Raw genomic sequence first — 19,316 nt, 5'->3', positions numbered from 1 at the left:
CTCAAAAAAATGTGTGATGTCCCTTTTAAAAAAAAAAAAATTCCACTAAGCAGTTTTTGGGGGCTAAAGTTGGTGGGTGTAGGGTGTTAGAGAAAAAAACTGCACTGAAAAGTGTTTTACATTTACTGTAAATATTTCACATTCCAACTTTCTGCACATAGCAGAATAGGTTCTATGTATTTATAAATAGATATTCCTATATATCTATATCTATATGTAACCATCTATATATAGGTATAGATATATTGTACAAAAATACCATCAGATATGTAGAAATATGTATTTATGAATAAATAGAACATATTCTGTTATGCGAAGAACATTGGAATATAAAATATTCACGTTTTCATGTCGGGCAAGTGCACTTGAGAATATTCGATCGTGTTTGCGCGTGAGGAGGGTGTTATCGCGCACAATATTCTAAGTTTGTCTTTCTATGTGTGTCAGGTTAGCATGCAAGTGATAACATTTTACTTTCAACTTGTAATGTGAGCGCAACACGATACGCTAACTTGCAATTGGGCCCATAATGCATACCAGTGTTATTTTATACATTCCAGGAAATGAGCTTTAGCTCCCCACTGTGAAACCCAGTAGCCCATAGAAATTAAAACTTACCCCTCCACAGACGGATAACCATCATCTTCTTCATCAATAAATTGATTTGTTAATTGTGGATCCCCATTTATCAGCTACATTAATGATTTTCTTAATATGTGAAAAACATTCAGATTCTTCAGTCTTGTTGGAAGACTCTCGTATTCATCCTTGGGGGTCGATCCGATAAAAATCGTCGCCCGCAAAAGTCGGCGACGCCAATATTTGCGCGGGTTTGGTATCCTATATACGGCGTAACCTAGAAGTTACGCGCGTATATTTCTGCCGTCGCCCGTAGTTTTTTGGGCCATAGGCAGGTATACCAAACCCGCGCAGTTTGGTATCCAATATACAGCGTAAGGACTTATGTGGCGAAAATGGAGAAATCTTACTCCATTTTCACCTCGCCACAAAAAGCAGCCGTAAGAAGCCTTACGCTGACTATTGGAGCCCCGTAACTCCCTAAACTGGCTGCTAAAATAAACCTAACACCTAACGCATGCGCAATGTCTATCTCCCTGTCAACCGCGATCTGCTAAAATAAACCTAACACCTAACGCATGCGCAATGTCTATCTCCCTGTCAACCGCGATCTGCTAAAATAAACCTAGCACCTAACACATGCGCAATGTCTATCTCCCTGTCAACCGCGATCTGCTAAAATAAACCTAACACCTAACGCATGCGCAATGTCTATCTCCCTGTCAACCGCGATCCCCCGCCGCAATCCATAATAAAGTATTTAACCCCTAAACCGTCGCCATCTACATAAACTAACCCCCTACTGTGAGCCCCTAAAACCGCCACCATCTAACTGATCTATCCCCTAATGTGAACCCCTTACACCGCCGCCATCTATATTAAAATTATTAACCCTTAATTTAATCTACCTACCCTGCCGCCAGCTATATTATCTATATTAACCCTAAGTATATTATAGTTAATATAGTTATTACATTATATATATTAACTATATTAACCCTAATTATATTAGGGTTAATATAGTTAATATAGTTACTATAGTATTTATATAAACTATATTAACTCTATCTAACCCTAACACCCCTAACTAAATTCTTATTAAATAAATCTAATTCATATTATAAACTAAAATATTCCTATTTAAATCTAAATACTTACCTATAAAATAAACCCTAAGATAGCTACAATGTAATTAATAATTACATTATAGCTATGTTAGGGTTTATATTTATTCCGATTGGCTGATAGAATCCTATCAGCCAATCGGAATTCGGCGGACGCCATCTTGGATGACGTCATTTAAAGGAACCTCATTCGTCGGGAAGTCGTCATGCCGGATGGATGCTCCGCAGCGGAGGAGCGAACAAAGAAGATTGAAGATGCCGATTTGCTTGAAGACATCGCCGATGGAAGAAGACTCTCTGCCGCTTGCTTCAAGACATCGCCCGGATGGAAGAAGACTTCACTGCCGCTTGCTGGAAGACATCGCCCGGATCGGATGAGTTCTGCCCGGCGGGGTGAATACAAGGTAGGGAGATCTTCAGGGGGGGTAGTGTTAGGTTTATTTAAGGGGGGTTTGGGTTAGATTAGGGGTATGTGGGTGGTGGGTTGTAATGTTGGGGGGTGGTATTGTGTTTTTTTTGCAGGCAAAAGAGCAGTTTTCTTTGTGGCATGCCCCCACAAAAGGCCCTTTTAAGGGCTGGTAAGGTAAAAGAGCTTTGAACTTTTTTTTAATTTAGAATAGGGTAGGGAATTTTTTTTATTTTGGGGGTTTATTATTTTATTAGGGGACTTAGAATAGGTGTAATTAGCTTAAAAATCTTGTAATCTTTTTTTTATTTTTTGTAATTTAGTGTTTTTTTTTTTTTGTAATTTAGTTTAGTTTATTTAATTGTATTTTTAGATAGATATTTGTAGTTTCTTTAATTTATTGATAGTGTAGGTGTATGTGTAACTTAGGTTAGGATTTATTTTACAGGTAATTGGGTAATTATTTTAACTAGGTAGCTATTAAATAGGTAATAACTATTTAATAGCTATTATACCTAGTTAAAATAATTAACAATTTACCTGTAAAATAAATATAAACCCTAACATAGCTATAATGTAATTATTAATTACATTGTAGCTATCTTAGGGTTTATTATTACATTGTAGCTATCTTAGGGTTTATTTTATAGGTAAGTATTTAGATTTAAATAGGAATATTTTAATTAATAATATTAATATTAATTAGATTTATTTTAATAAGAATTTAGTTAGGGATGTTAGAGTTAGATAGGGTTATTATACTTAATATATATATATATATATATATATATATATATATATATATATATATATATATATATATATATATATAATATAATAACGATATTAACTATATGAACCCTAATATAATTAGGGTTAATATAGTTAATATATATAATATAATAACTATATTAACTATATTAACCCTAATATAATTAGGGTTAATATAGTTAATATAGCTGGCGGCGGTGTAGGGGGATTAGATTAGGGGTTAATACATTTATTATAGGTGGCCGCGATGTAGGGGGATGTAGATTATAGGCAAAAGAGCAGTTTACTTTGTGACAAAGCCCCGCCAAAAGCCCTTTTAAGGGCTGGCAAAAGAGCTGTTACTTTGGGGCATGCCCCGCAAAAAGCCCTTTTAAGGGCTGGCAAAAGAGCTGTTACTTTGGGGCAATGCCACGCAAAAAGCCCTTTTCAGGGCTATTTGTAGGGTTAGACTTAGGTTTAGTGGTAGGGATAGTTTAGTATTTTAGGGGTTAAATAATTTAATATAGATGGCGGCGGGGTAGGGGGATTAGATTAGGGGTTAATAATTTTAAAATAGATAGCGGCGGGGTAGGGGCTCACTTTAGGGGGTAGGTAAGGTACATGGCGGCGGTGTTAGGGGCTCACTTTAGGGGGTTATAGATTTAATATAGCTGGCAGCGGTTTAGGGGTTAATAACTTTATTAGGTAGCGGCAGGCTCCGGGAGCGGCGGTTTAGGGGTTAATACATATTTTATTGTTAGGCTAGTGAGGGGGGATAGCGGATAGAGGGTTAGACGTGTCTGGCTATGTTAGGGAGGCGTGTTAGACTTGTCGGGCTATGTTAGGGAGGCGTGTTAGACAGTGCGGGTGATTTAGACTTTAGTCAGGTTTTGTAGGCGCCAGCAGTTTCTAACGTGCCGCAAGTCACTGGCGACGCCAGAAATTTGTACTTGCGCAGATTTCTGGACATCGCTGGTTTATCCGACTTACGGCACGTTAGCATCTGACGGCGTCGTATATGGGATAGCTCGAGTTGCGAGCTGAAACTGCGGGCGACGCGGGTTCCCTCGCTTGCGCCGCAAACTACGATCTATATCGGATCGCGCCCTTGATTTTGGTCTACTGGAAAATAGCAAACAGAGTTAAATGTAATGTCAAATGGTAATCCTGTTTTGGCTAGTAGCGCTGAACTGTCATATATGATAGGGTTATCTGAACTCTAATTGATTACTTAGAAATCCTAGCTATGGTATTAGTTTTTAAATTAGCTTCCCTAAAAGGGACACTGCACAATTAAATTAGTTTCCCCTTAATGTGTTCCAAACGACTTGTTATACCTACTGCTGAGTATTATATGTATAAGAAATTATTCCTTTGTGTTGTTTTTTTTCTTATTTGTAATAGCTGGTTTCGCTAAATAAACCATTACTATTCTTCTCAGGGATATGTCCATACAGGGCACGATTACAAGCTGAGTGTAAAATATTGCTTCCACGAAAGTGATATTTGCAATCAACTTAGTAATACCACCTCACGCAAATGTGTGCTGGTTTTACAAGTGAGGTGCATTTACTTTAAATCTCTCCAGTCAGTGTTTTTTTGTTGCTTTGGATGCTACCAAATTAAAACATGAAACCCCAAATTTTTCATTCATGATTCAGATAGAGCAAACATTTGTATACAACTCTCCAATTTACTTTTATTATCAATTTAATTTCATTATTTTGGCATCCTTTGTTGAAGGAGCAGCAATGTAATACTGGGAGCTAGATAAACACATTGTTAAGTCAATGGCAAGAGGCATATATGTTGAGCTGGTTGTTTGTTCCTGAGAGTGCACTTCTCTCTATCACCTAGATTACGAGTGGTGCGCTACTTGCAGCGCAAGTGCGGTATGTTTTTTTTCTTAGGCTCCCTAGAGCACCTTCAGCCTCTCTAGCCTCACTAGTCCTTATGTTATTAAATAGTATAGTATAGTAGTAAATAAGTTAAAAATAAATAAATAAAAATAAATAAATAAAAAGTAAATAGTAGTATAGTGGTAAATAGTATAGTACAGTCCCTAAGAGGCATATATGTGTAGCCACCACTCAGCAGCTAGCTCCCAGCTCCTAGATATGCTTTTCAACAAATCAGTATATGTATATATCATATAGAAATATAGGTATAAATATATATATTTTACAAAAAATAATGAGAGAGAGAGAGATTTAAAAATAAAAAAAAAGTTTCTTCTATGTGAAGAACATTGGAATGGGAAATATTCATGACTAACTTCGGCTTTAGCGCATTTGATCTAATGCGGTCTCGGGCTAGCATTTGAGCGATGTGTTATATTTTTTTTAAAACAATCTCCAATAAAGTCTATGGGGAGAAGTTAACGAGGTTGCAATATCCGAAATCCTGAAGTTAGCATGCATCGGGTTTCATTCTTGTCCTAACTCTTTATTTTCAACTTGTAATACATGCGCTAACATTTCTGTGTTAAGAGTTTACTTTCAGCTATGTTAGCTTGTGAGAGGAAAAAAAACAGCACGCCACTTGTAATCTTTCCCTAAATAATTGGAAAGTTGTTTAAAATTGTATGCTCTATTTGAATCATGAAATTAAAAAATGAGGTTTTATGTCCCTTTAAGTCTTCATCACTTTTTTTTTCCCCAGCAGTTTTTATTGAATTTTTATAATGACAACCAAAAGTTGTATTTCATTCAACAACAACAAAAAAAGAAAAGAAAGCCATACAGCAGAAAATTATGGACCCATAAACAAAAACTTTTTCTTTCCTTCTATCCTTCCCTCTTCTTTTCCCATTCCTTCTCTCCTCTTCCCTTCTCCTTAATCACACCAAACTCACAGTGAGGTATTTATTTATGTATTTAAACCATCAACCATTGTCAGTATATGCCCGGGTTATAATACAATATATTTAATAATTATCCTTTAAAATAAATTAATCAATACTATACATGTTTAAACTATTAAAATATGCTATGCAAAGATCATAAAAGTTGCCTTATTCACAATAGTCTCTCAAATCAGAGTTGCATTTAAAATACCACAATGAGATACCAGAATCTGAGACACTAACATTCAAGCAGTACAATCAGCTATATAGCCACAATTTATTTTATATAATTCCAATTTAAAACATCAGACATTGTATACATTATTTGTGCCAACAACCAAACTCCTATGCCAATTAAAACCAATTCTTATATATATATATATATATATATATATATATATATATATATATATATATATATATATATATATATATATATATATATATATATATATATATATATATATATATATTTGCAAAGATAAATTACTTAGCACTAAGGATTAGTTTTAAAATACACAGGCTATGAATTACAAGGTTAAAATACAATTTATTCCTTTAAGTCTGATAACTATAGCAACAACAGATGTTTGTTTTAAATATTACCTATATTTAGCAACCTCTTATACTTTACAAGATAACCAATGAATAGTCCATTTTCCAGAATTTTCACTGTATGTCCAATTCACCTCAGAATACAAAAGGAGTATGTTCATGTAGAGAAGAAAGGGTAGCTATTTTGCTTATAATAACTGTGTCCCCACGCAGCAGTTATCAGTCCAGGGTTTCAGCAAAAAGTTTTGCCAGCCTTCTAAACTATCTCAATGCTTGGGGTTAAATCATGTGATATAACCCCACCCCTTTTTGTTCTGTACCATCATTGGTGAATTGGTTAGGCCCTTCGGATCTCCATTGGTTCCCTGGGAATGCATGGTTGCTAGGGAAATGCATCTTTACTAACAGTCAAATCTTTTAGCTGTAATTCTCGTATCACAACACCAGGGGGCAACATGACAAACAAACAGCTTAATTTTCAATACTGTTAGCAGAAAATTAGAGATTCTTGTATATTTTTAATATATACACTATAATTTGATATTGATAAACTGTGTGTATAATATTCATAGGACCATATAGTGTTATGTTCTCTGATCATTTTAATATCAGGCATAAGTATATTTTGAATAATCATATTGCTACTATCCCAAAATTATAGCATTTAAAATCCTGATATATATATTCATACAAACACAGCATGTTTTACATTCCCAACAATTTTTTTTAACACACAGATCCATGTTCACGGCTAACATTCAATGGACATTTTAAATTGACTGTATTGTTATTTATTAACTCAGCATATGTATCCCAATTTGTCCTTTAAATGTCTGAAATAAAAGAAATAATGTTGTTAAAAAGGTTCATTTTAAATCCTTAAACATTCTATGCTTCCAAAATATATAGGTTAAGATATGTTGAAATCTGAATTTTTAGGATTTCAGTTTTCCATATTATCCGTCTTAGGCATAGACACTCTCATATCCATTAAAATATATATTTTCCTACAATACTGAGGTATATTTTACTTGAAATCTAAATACAAGTAATATTTTAAACAGTGAATTTTGAGAGTCACAATGTAGACATGTTTCTTTGTTAGCCAGCATAGATGTGGATTCAACACACAATAGGAGGCCCTTAACATCTTGTAGACACTTAGGCCATCTCTGTTTATTTACAGGGTCTGATAAATTTATAATTATCTTGGGCAGGAAATCAACTTCAAACAGAGCAGCCACATGGTGACATCTTCTTTCAAAATAACTGCCTGATCTGATTAGACCACATGTCTTTTACCTAGACCAAATGTCTTTCTTTAATCTCACCTGGATGCATTGTAATTAGAAAAAGGGGTGTCTCACCCTGCCGAACCAATCTCACATTGGATTTATAGCTACAAAATGAAATATCAAATATCTATGATATATCTGTAGCTTATTTAAGATATATCTGTAGCTTATTTAATGTTACTTACAGGTACCCTGACATAATATCTAAATCCAGCATTTGATAGAAGTTAGGGAGGGTAAAAAACATCCCTCCGGTACCTCTCCCACCTCTCGTTATCCTCTAATATTCATCAGGGCTATGATCTCGGTAGATTTAAAGGGGTAAATTAAATGGTTTTGTTCACCTTCAGGGAGTGCTTTAATGAAGAGGGTCAACTTTTAGAAAAAAACTATTACTTTCTAAATTTTCATTCCAAGAATAATCACATTTTTTCTATGATAAGCTGTTTCTTTAAAAAAAATTAATTAATTCTCCAAGCTTTGTTTCTTGTCTATCTATTCATTTGTATCTAGCAGTAATATAAACAAATTCATTATTTTCTCCCTCAATCTGGTCCCATTTTTCAACTAAAAATACTATTTGTTTCAAAGTAAAATGGAAGTTTTCCAATTTCATAATTTCCCTATCCAATTTTCGATCATCAGCCAGAATTGATTTATTTTTGTGAATTCCCATAGTCAATTTACAATCTGCAGCCAATACATTACATTTACTACATTTATTAGACTCTGGGTTTTTGTAAATATATCCTTTAAATGGTGTATAATACACCTTTTAAATAATTTTTAGATGAGACTCCCACCAAGTAGAGTAGAGTGTTGTTTTTTTTCTTCTCACATAAATGATTTTTTAGTATACTCACTATCCTCTTGTCAGTTAAATATAGTGACCATTTCTAGTATAGTTTACATTTCTACTCCCTTCGCTAACAGTAATTTATATCATGGTGAAATAGAATGCAGTCCTTTTCTAACTAAAGACAGTCATTGTTCAAATATATTTCAATTCCATTCAAATCCATATCTAGAAAAAAAGCTCATTAGTATAAGGCCTTATTTGTAAATGTCATGGTTATGTCATAAAGGCATGTATAGATGCTGAAGAAGTAGATGTTACTGAACCACGTTACTGTTTCTAAGGAGTTTAGATCAGAGGTAACTAAGGATTGGTTCACTATCAGACATTGTTTAAATTGTAATTTAACTTTTGTGATCTATGTGATTACATGCATTCATTTTAATTTGCAATATGTTGGGTTAACAACACGGGATGTTAGTTCCCGAATTAGAGAGCATTTTTCTACTATTACAGTGGGTAAATCTACCTCACCATTGGTCCAGAATTTTGCAACCAAGCATAACAAAAATATTGAATAATTTGGATAGCAGGCAATAGATCAAGTTGTAGCGCCTAAAAGAGGAGGGGTTAAAACAGATTTCTTTGAAAGAAAGAGATGTATTGGATATTTAAGTTGGGCACTCGTATGCCTTATTCATTCCCTCATTTTGTCACACATTAATTATTGCAATCTACTTCTAAATGGCCTTCCAAACACTGCCTCTCTTTCCTCCAATCTATTATGAATGCTTATGCTAGACTCATCCACCTAAGTCGCCGATCTACATCAGCTGCTCCGCTCTGCCAGTCTCTACACTGGCTCCCCATACACTCCAGAATACAAATTAAAGTATTAACCCTAACTTACAAAGCACTCAACAGTCTAACTCCCAACTATATTTCCTCTCTCATCATGAAATATTCCTCATCCCGTCCTCTTCGATCAACCTCTGACCTATTTCTCTCTACTCCTGTTATCTCTACGTCTCCAAGACTTTGCGCGTGCTGCTCCTGTCCTCTGGAACTCTCTACCCCACTCCATAAGACTGTCTCCAACCTTGTATAGCTTCAGAGGCTCCTTGAAAACCCACCTATTCAGAGAGGCTTACCATCTCTCCTCCATCGCTCATCCTAACCAAACTAATACATGAACTGCCTGACTGACTGCTGCAAGTGCAACCGATGTGACAAGCTACTCCCAAACTTATGTCTCTGCACCCTCTTTCTCCTGTACTAGATTTTTTTAGTTTTGTTAGGTTTTGTATTTTATCACAAATCCTTTTCATTGTATACCCCTATCACTGTACCCAGCGCTACGGAATACAAATAAATGATCATAATAATAATAATAATAATAAAGTTAATAAAATAAATTCTGAGTATGACCTGATCAATTATTGGCAATCATATATTTGTAATTGTGAATAACCTTATTTGCTATTCTTTTTATAGCCCAATATAAATGTCTTCAGAATTTGTGAATAATCTTGTATAATCTATAAAAGACATCTATGCTTTTTTACAGATTGTAGGCCCTTCTTTTTCTAGTATTCCACATTTAGTACAGAGAATAGTCATTGGGCTGGTAACCTGGAGTTCTGGGTTTGACTCTGTGCTGATCCTTCACAATAATATTTAATTTTTTCATGCTTTGAGTATTTCATAATGTGTAAATTGATGTGTCATTTAAAATTTTCGGTGAAAACTTGTTTGTCCTAACTTAGTATTTGCAGCTCTGATTTGTATACCAATATAAAATGTTCTATGTATTAATGATATTGTATATCTTTACTTTGTATATTTCACGCTGCTCTCTGCTCTGCTGTGGCCGTTGCCATGGACACAGGCACTCCTCCTGTTGCTAGGGATACGGCAGTGTAATTGCAGCACAGTGATGACATCATCATCACCGCCTGCCCTTTCTTCCCTATGTAAACGCATCAGTCCCTCTCACCTGTGCCAAGTATAGGTGTTACTTTTTGTGCTCCTGGGTACTGTATATCTTTATTCTTAATTGCTGTATTGATTCTCTGTTGCTGCAATCTGCCTGTTTGACTACTCTGCTTGCCTTAACCCCTGAATTGCTGGACTGCTTAACTGTTGATGAACTCTGCCTGTTTGACTACGCTGCTTGCCTTAACCCCTGAACTGCTGGATTGCTTAACTTTTGATGAACTCTGCCTGTTTGACTACGCTGCTTGCCTTAACCATTGAATTGCTGGATTGCTTTCCGTTGATGAACTCTTTGCCTGTTTTGATTACTCTGCTTGCTTTAACCCTAAAATATTGGATTGCCATTCTGTTGCCGAACTCTGCCAGCCTGACCATTCTATTGATTTACCCTTGAACTGCCTTACCGCTGGATTCCCTACCTGTTGCTGTCAGAGACTATCCTGTCTGTTTCAGTCCTTCAAGTGGTTTAACCTTGAACTGCGTAACCGCTGATTCCTACCTGCTGCCGCCAAAGACTACCCTGCATAGTGTGAGTACTGTTTACCTCATTTTGCGAACTTTCTCTGCTCTGGGATATTCCCTTTTATTCCAGCTTGACGCCGGGATAAGAAGACTAATGGCCAAGTTTGGTCTGATAGTGGAATATCCCACAAGCATTACATTATACTTGGGCCATGGACCCAAATGAGGTAGCAAATGCAGTTACTCGTCAGGGTCTGACGCTGGGATCACATACTGCACAATTGCAGAGTGTGGATTCAAAACTACAGGCTATAACCCCTTTGCTCTCCTCACTGGTTGCTGAAAAGAACGCTGCTCCTGTTGCTACACAGCCAGCACCTGCTGTTAGTGCCGCAGCTCCTTCCCCCTGCTTCTGGAAGTATACCCCGGATATCATTGCCTGAAAAGTATGATGGTACTACCGACTTTAGGGGTTTCCTGAATCAGTGCAGGCTGCACTTTTGCAATGATCCCCACACCTTCCAGTCTCATCAGTCAATGGTCACTTTTATTATTTCCTTACTGAAAGACAAGACCCTAGCCTGGGTCTCTCCTCTTCTGGAACAGAGCGCTGAACTCCTGAACGATGATGATGCCTATCTTCTGTATTTGGGAACTGCTGTTGCAGAGTACTCACTGTTGGATCTACGCCAGAGTAATAGAACTGAGTTTCGCACTTTGGCACTCAAGACCATTTGGGATGGCAGTGCTATCAAGGCGGCCTTTAGGAGAGGTTTGCATGAACGCATCAAGGACGAGCTTACCTATGGATCTTTCCTCCTTCAAATCCACAGAATCTGAAAGAAAGAGAAGGAGATTGAGACTGTGTTTCTACTGTGGTTCTAATTCACACCAGCTAAAGAACTGTGATACCCTGCCGGAAAAAGCCAATGCTTAGCGTGGTCACTACTAAATCGCCTCAATCTTCTCGAATCCTGGTACCTGTTACCCTCTCTTTTCTTCAAAATTCTGTCCACACTCAGGCCTTTATTAATTCAGGGGCAGCTGGAAATTTGTTTGATCACCGTTTAATGATTCAGGCAGGGTTACCTCTTCTGCAGAAAAAACACTGTCTTAAAATAACTGCTCTGGATGGCACTCCCCTAGGATCAGGTTTAATCTATTTTGAATTGGCACCCTTAATCATGACTGTGGGAATCCTTCATACTGAACAGTTGCAGTTCAATGTCATTCATTCTCCAGCACAACCAGTAATCCTTGGTCTTCCTTGGCTCCATATACACAATCCACAGTTCGACTGGACTGAGGGACAGTTGGCCTCCTGGGGTACATCCTGCTTCAACTCCTGTCTGGCTAAAGTTACTCCATTACACCACATCCCCATTGCCAGCCTACAGACCTCTTCAAGCCTTCCCTCATTTTATGTGGATTTTACTGATGTGTTTGAAAAGAAAGCAGCTGATGTGCTGCCACCCCACCGTCCTTACTACTGCAAGATTGACCTCTTTCCTGGAGCCCCACTTCCTAAAGGGAGGACTTATCCACTCTCCAAAGCTTAAACCAAGGCCATGGAGGAGTATATTCAAGAGAACCTAGCTAAAGGTTTTATTCTCCCTTCCTCTTCTCCTGCCGGGGCTGGCTTCTTTTTTGTCAGTAAAAAGAATGGTGGGCTCAGAACCTGTATCGACTACAGAGCCCTTAACAACATCACTATCAAGAATCGTTATCCTATTCCGTTAATCACTGAACTTTATGATTCGCTCCAGAATGCTCGCTACTTCACTAAATTGGATCTACGTGGGGCATATAATCTTGTTCGTATATTCCCAGGGCATGAATGGAAGACTGCCTTCAACACAAGATCAGGGCATTATGAATACCTTGTAATGCCTTTTGGGCTGTGTAATGCCCCTGCTCTCTTCCAGGCATTTGTTAACGATGTCTTCTGTGACCTCCTCAATCGCACTGTCATCGTCTATCTGGATAACATCCTTATTTTCTCCTCCACCCTTGAGGAGCATCATGAATATGTGAGACAGGTACTTCTTCACCTCAGAGACAATTCCCTGGTAGCCAAACTGGAGAAATGAGAATTTGACCAAGTTCCGATCCAGTTCCGTGGCTATGTTATCTCGGAGGGTTTTGCCATGGATCCTTCTAAGCTCACCACAGTCCTGGAATGGCCTCAACTCACCTCATTAAAGGGACTACAGAGATTCTTGGGGTTCTCTAATTATTACCGCAAGTTTATAAAAAAACATCTCCCAAATAGTTGCTCCCCTCACTGAGTTAACTAAACGGAACAGAGACTGCAAAAATTGGCCTCCTGAAGCCGTGGATGCCTTCTTTCACCTGAAAAAGACCTTTTGTTCTGCTCCTGTGCTCCACCATCCTGATCCTGACCTGCAGCTCACTTTAGAGATTGATGAATCCGATATTGGAGCTGGAGCAGTCCTAACCCAAAGGGATCCTTTATCCTTCAAGTTGCACTCTGTAGCCTTTTTCTCCAAGCACCTTTAGAGGGTACCACCAATCCCATTCAGATTCTCACTGACCACAAGAATCTGACATACCTTGAGAGTGCTCATAGACTCAATCCTTGACAGGCCAGGAGGGCCTTGTTCTTTTCCCATTTTAACTTTGTGGTCTCTTATCTTCCTGGGACCAAGAATAAAAAGGCTGATGCCCTTTCACGTCAGTTTTCTCAGTCAAGTGATTCTTCTGATGTTCCTATTGAACACATCATACATCCCTCCTGTGTGGTTGCTCAACTTAACACCTCTTTTCTTCATAGACTGCAACGTGCCCAGTCTAGAAAGCCTCCTGAAGCCCCCGCGGCTTCCGATATCTTCTTTGTACCTCTGAACCTACGGACCCCTGTACTATCCTGGGCTCATGATAGTAAACTTTCAGGACATCCTGGTTTAACAAGAACTTTTAAGCTTCTTTCCAAGCATGTATGGTGGCCTACCATGAAGACCGATGCTCTGGATTACGTGAAAGCCTGAACGACTTGTGCTGCCAATAAGACTCCTTGATCCATGCCTCCTGGCTTACTCCAACCGTTGTCCATTCCCAAACAACCTTAGACACACATAACAATGGATTTCATTGTGGACCTCCCTCCTTCTGACCATCATATGGTTATCTGGTTTGTGGTAGATCGATTTTCAAGACTGGCTCATTTTGTACCCTTAAAGAAACTGCCATCTGCCCAAGAGTTATCACCTATTTTTCTGTTACATGTGGTACGACTTCATGGCATTCCCGTCAATATTGTTTCCGACAGAGGCCCACCATTCATGTCTGCCTTTTGGAGAGCCTTTTGCAAGTTGATTGGAATCACTGCTTCCTTGTGGTCCGGCTACCATCCTCAAACTAATGGGCTGACTGAGAGAGTGAATCAAGATCTCGAAGCCTATCTATGAACTTTTGTTAATTCTCTCCATACCAACTGGTCTGAGTTGTTGCCCCTAGCTGAGCTGGCAAAGAACACTCATTGGCACTCTTCTTTATGATGTTCTCCATTTCAAGCCGCAGCAGGTTACCAACCTTGTGTCTTTCCTCTTTCTGCTCAGTCCACAGGAGATCCTGCTGCAGACCGACACGTTACTAACCTCACTACTCATTGGCAACATATTCGCTCTCAGTTACGTTCAGCTGTCTCCAGATACAAGAGGTTTGCTGATCATCATAGAGCTTCTGTTCGTGCCTTTTTGGTAGGTGATCGTGTTTGGGTCTCTTCTCAACATATTTGTTTATGTTAACCCACACACAAATTAGGGCCTAGGTTTATCGACCCCTACAAGATCCTTAAAAGACTGTCTCCTGTTGCCTACAAAGTGGCCTTGCCCAGAAACCTGTGCATACACCATGTCTTCCACATCTTGTTACTCAAGCCTTACGTCAAGAACAGATATACTCAGCTCCAACCACCTCCACCCCCACTCCTTGTTCATGGTGACCCTGAGTATGAGATTGCTAAGATCCTGGACTCCAGATACAGGCGCAGGCAACTACAGTACCTAGTACACTGGAAAGGCTACTCCGTGGCAGATCATTCCTGGGTTCCTGCCCGTGATGTGCATGCTCCATCTTTGGTCTCCAGATTTCATGCTGCACATCCCACCAAGCCTATGTAGGGTCCCTGAGGTACCCTTTGAGAAGGAGGCTCTGTCACGCTGCTCTCTGCTCTGCTGTGGTCGTTGCCACGTACACAGGCACTCTTCCTGTTGCTAGGGATACAGCAGTGTAACTGCAGCATTGTGATTACATCATCACCGCTCGCCCTATCTTCCCTATGTAAAGGCATCAGTCCCTCTCACCTGTGCCCAAGTATAGGTGTTACTTCTTTTGCTCCTGGGTGCTGTATATCTTTATGCTGAATTGCTGTATTTATTCTCTGTTGCTGAAATCTGCCTGTTTGATTACTCTGCTTGCCTTAACCCCTGAATTGCTGAACTGCTTAACTGTTGATGAACTCTGCCTGTTTGACTATGCTGCTTTCCTTAACCCCTGAATTGCTGGATTGCTTTACCGTTGATGAACTCTGTCTGTTTTTACTACACTGCTTGCCTTAACCCCTGAATTGCTGGATTGCTTTACTGTTGATGAACTCTGCCTGTTTTGATTACTCTGCTTGCCTTAACCCTAAAATATTGGATTGCCATTCTGTTGCCGAACTCTGCCAGCCTGACCATTCTATTGATTTACCCTTGAACTGCCTTACCGCTGGATTCCCTACCTGTTGCCGTCAGAGACTATCCTGTCTGTTTTTAGTCCTTAAAGTGGTTTACCCTTGAACTGCCTAACAGCTGAATCCTACCTGCTGCCGCCAAACACTACCCAGCATAGTGTGAGTACTGTTTACCTCATTTTGCAAACTTTCTCTGCTCTGGAATATTCCCTATCATTCCAGCTTGACGCCGGGATAAGAAGACTACTGGCCAAGTTTGGTCTGATAGTGGAATATCCCACAAGCATTACAGTATATTGCAGCAATTGAGCTTTGTAAGGTAACATTGATAATTTGTTATAACCAATGGCAGCTCAGTAGGGGTTTTAAATTCTGTGTAAGAGATTTGTGCACATTAAGCTATGAATACTGCGTCTAAGCCTGAACGCGTAGCATAATTTTCCTGCTGTTTGTTTTAGAGAGCTACTGCTGTAGCTTGTGGACTTTCCATTGTTCTTAAAGGGACATTAAACCCCAAAAAAATGTCTTTCATGATTCAGATAGAGAATACAATTTTGAAAACGTTTCCAATTTACATATATTATCAAATTTATTTCATTCTCATGTTATTCTTTGTTGAAGAGATACCTAGGTAGGTAGCATGAACATGCCTGAAGCCCTACATGACAGGAAATAGTGCTGTCATCTAGTGCTCCTGCTAATGTATAACATTGTTGCAAATCTGCTGCTATATAGTGATGCAGACAAGTGCACACCCGTGAGCTAACATTTCTGCTTTTCAAATAAGGATAACAAGAAACAAAGAAAATATGATAATAGAAGTAAATTAGAAAGTTGTTTAAAATTTGATGTTCTATCTAAATCATGAAAGAAAAAAATTGGGTTTTATGTCCCTTTAAGTATTTACAATAAATGTTTATGTTTTATAAAAAAAAAAAAAAAATTTCGGAGTATTACTCTATTTGAACTTTTGTCTTATTTGTAAATATGCATAGAAATATATTTTTACATAATCCAAGCTCCCTTTCGAAATCTATGAATGTTTTAATACTATTGCATTCTTTATTAGTTATTTGATGTATAAAACCTAATTCATTATTATTCCAACTTCTGAAGACTTCCAAGTGTAGTCCTTCTGGGAGATTTCCCCTCATTGTTAAATACTTTTAAATTGCATATTTTAAGGGACAGTTTACACCAGATTTTTTTTGTTTAAAAAGATGGATTATCCCTTTATTACCCATTCCTCAGTTTTGCATAACCAACACAGTTATATTAATATACTTTTTAACACTGTGATAACCTTGTATCTAAGTCTCTGCAGACTGCCCCCTTATTTCAGTTCTTTTGACAAACTTGCATTTTAGCCAATCAGTACTGACTCCTAGGTAACTCCACTGGCGTGAGAACAATCTTATCTATATGGCACACATGAACTAACACCCTCTAGTTGTGAATAAATGTCGAAATGCATTCAGATAAGAGGCGACCTTCAAGGGCTAAGAAATTAGCATATGAGCCTACCTAGGTTTAGCTTTCAACTAAGAATACCAGTAGAACAAAGCTAAATTGATGATAGAAGTAAATTGGAAAGTTGTTTAAAATCACATGCCCTATGTAAATCATGAAAGTTTATTTTTTATTAGACTATCCCTTTAAGATCCATTTTTCTACAAAGCCCATATTGGATAGACTAGTGTTTTTAACGTTTTATTTCTTTAAGTATTCTTTTCAGTCCTATATGCAAAATAGAAGTGAGAGAATATGGAAAAGTCAAGTTTTTCTCTAATTCAACATTTGTATAGTACGAAAATTTCACTAAGCCATTATATTGCTATTTTAAGTCTAATTAAATTATGTAATTCCAAATCTGGAACTGATAAGCAACCAAATTGTTTTGGTAAAAATAATTTTCTGTATGCTATTCTTGATTTCCTATTTTGGCAAATAAAGTGTACAACTACTGAGTAAAAAGATTTTATATCTTTTATTTTTATTGGAATGGGTATATTTTGAATTATATATAATATTTTAGGGACAGAGACCATTTTTGTTAATTCTGTCCGACAGTAATAGGGGAAAATTCCCCCATTTTCTAAAATCTTCTTTTATCTTGAATAAGATGGGTGAAAATTTTAATTTATGCCATTTATCTGGATATAAGGAGACCTTAATACCGATGTACAGAAAGAAAAAAAAGAGTAGCATCTTTTTAGCACTCTGGGAAACACTTTCAAGTAAAAAAAAAAACTTTCATGATTTAAATAGGGAATGTCATTTTAAACAACTTTCCAATTTACTTTTATTACCAATCTTGCCTTGTTCTCTTGGTATTCTTAGTTGAAAGCTAAACCTAGGAGGTTCATATGCTAGTTTCTTAGACCTTGAAGACCGCCTCTAATATGAAAGCATTTTGACAGTTTTTCACCACTAGAGGGCGTTATTTCATGTGTTTCACATAGATAACATTGAGCTCAATGTTATCTATGGGAAACACATTGATTGGCTAAAAATGCATGCCTGTCAAAAGAACTGAAATAAGGGGGCAGTTTGCAGAGGCTTAGATACAAGGTAATCAGAGAGTTAAAAAGTATATTATTATAACTGTGTTGGTTATGCAAAACTGTGGAATGGGTAATAAAGGGATTATCAACATTTTTAAACAACAAAAATGTTGGTGTTTACTGTCCCTTTAATTAGATTGGTCCAAAAGAGAGGACACACAATGAAACAGAGGGGTTCTCAATCCTCACCACAATATGAGGGAAAAAATAAAAAATAAAACAACATTTATTATATCAAGAAAATAAAAAAAAGAGAAATATAAAATCACTTTAAAAACACTTAAAACAAGAAATAACATACAGGGATATGAAAGGTCCGAATCACAGTATTGTATAAATCACAGGCGCCTCTCTTGTCTTTCCATTTTCTCCTTGTATAAATCACGCAGCAAACACCTATACAATCAAATATAAGGCCTAATACCAGAAAGGGTCAAAGGAGGTAATTATCCCCATTATATAGTGCAACACGAAATAAAGGGAGCCCTAATATAGAGTCTACTGGTGACTATAATATCTCCCTAAGGAGAACCACAAATTAAGGATTGGCGAACTGCTAGTCTCACGTGTTGCTCCTACACAATTATTTACAAACACTAGGTATTCCTGTCCTAATCTGGTATACGACAGGAACGTATGAAATATAGCTGCAATACAATACCAAAGGCCACCTGGTCAGGACCTAATCACGTCACAAAGCGTTATTTTTTTTTTGTATTCCTCATAAATATCAATAAGTCATTTGCATAGAGTGCTATTTTCAGTTCTATATTTTCTATTATAATTCCATTCTATTGCCACACTAAATAACAATGGTGAGAGGGGACACCCCTGTTGCGTGCCCTTCTCTAAAACTATCTCCTCAGATAATTGTCCATCGCAACAAACACCTATACAATCAAATATAAAGCCTAATACCAGAAAGGGTCAAAGGAGGTAATTATCCCCATTATATAGTGCAACACAAAATAAAGGGAGGCCTAATATAGAGTCTACTGGTGACTATAATATCTCCCTAAGGAGAACCACAAATTAGGATTGGCCAACTGCTAGTCTCACGTGTTGCTCCTACACAATTATTTACAAACACCAGGTATTCCTGTCCTAATCTGGTACTACAAAAGCATCTAGTATATGGTTAAATCAATAAAGCAAATAGAACGTATCAAATATAGCTGCAATACAATACCAAAGGCCACCTGGTCAGGACCTAATCACGTCACAAAGCGTTATTTTTTTTTATTTCTCA

This window comes from Bombina bombina, chromosome 2, assembly GCF_027579735.1.
Source record: "Bombina bombina isolate aBomBom1 chromosome 2, aBomBom1.pri, whole genome shotgun sequence".
In the NCBI taxonomy this organism is placed as follows: domain Eukaryota; kingdom Metazoa; phylum Chordata; class Amphibia; order Anura; family Bombinatoridae; genus Bombina; species Bombina bombina.
The sequence above is the reverse complement of the archived record's forward strand: the minus strand, read 5'-3'. Positions refer to the sequence as shown.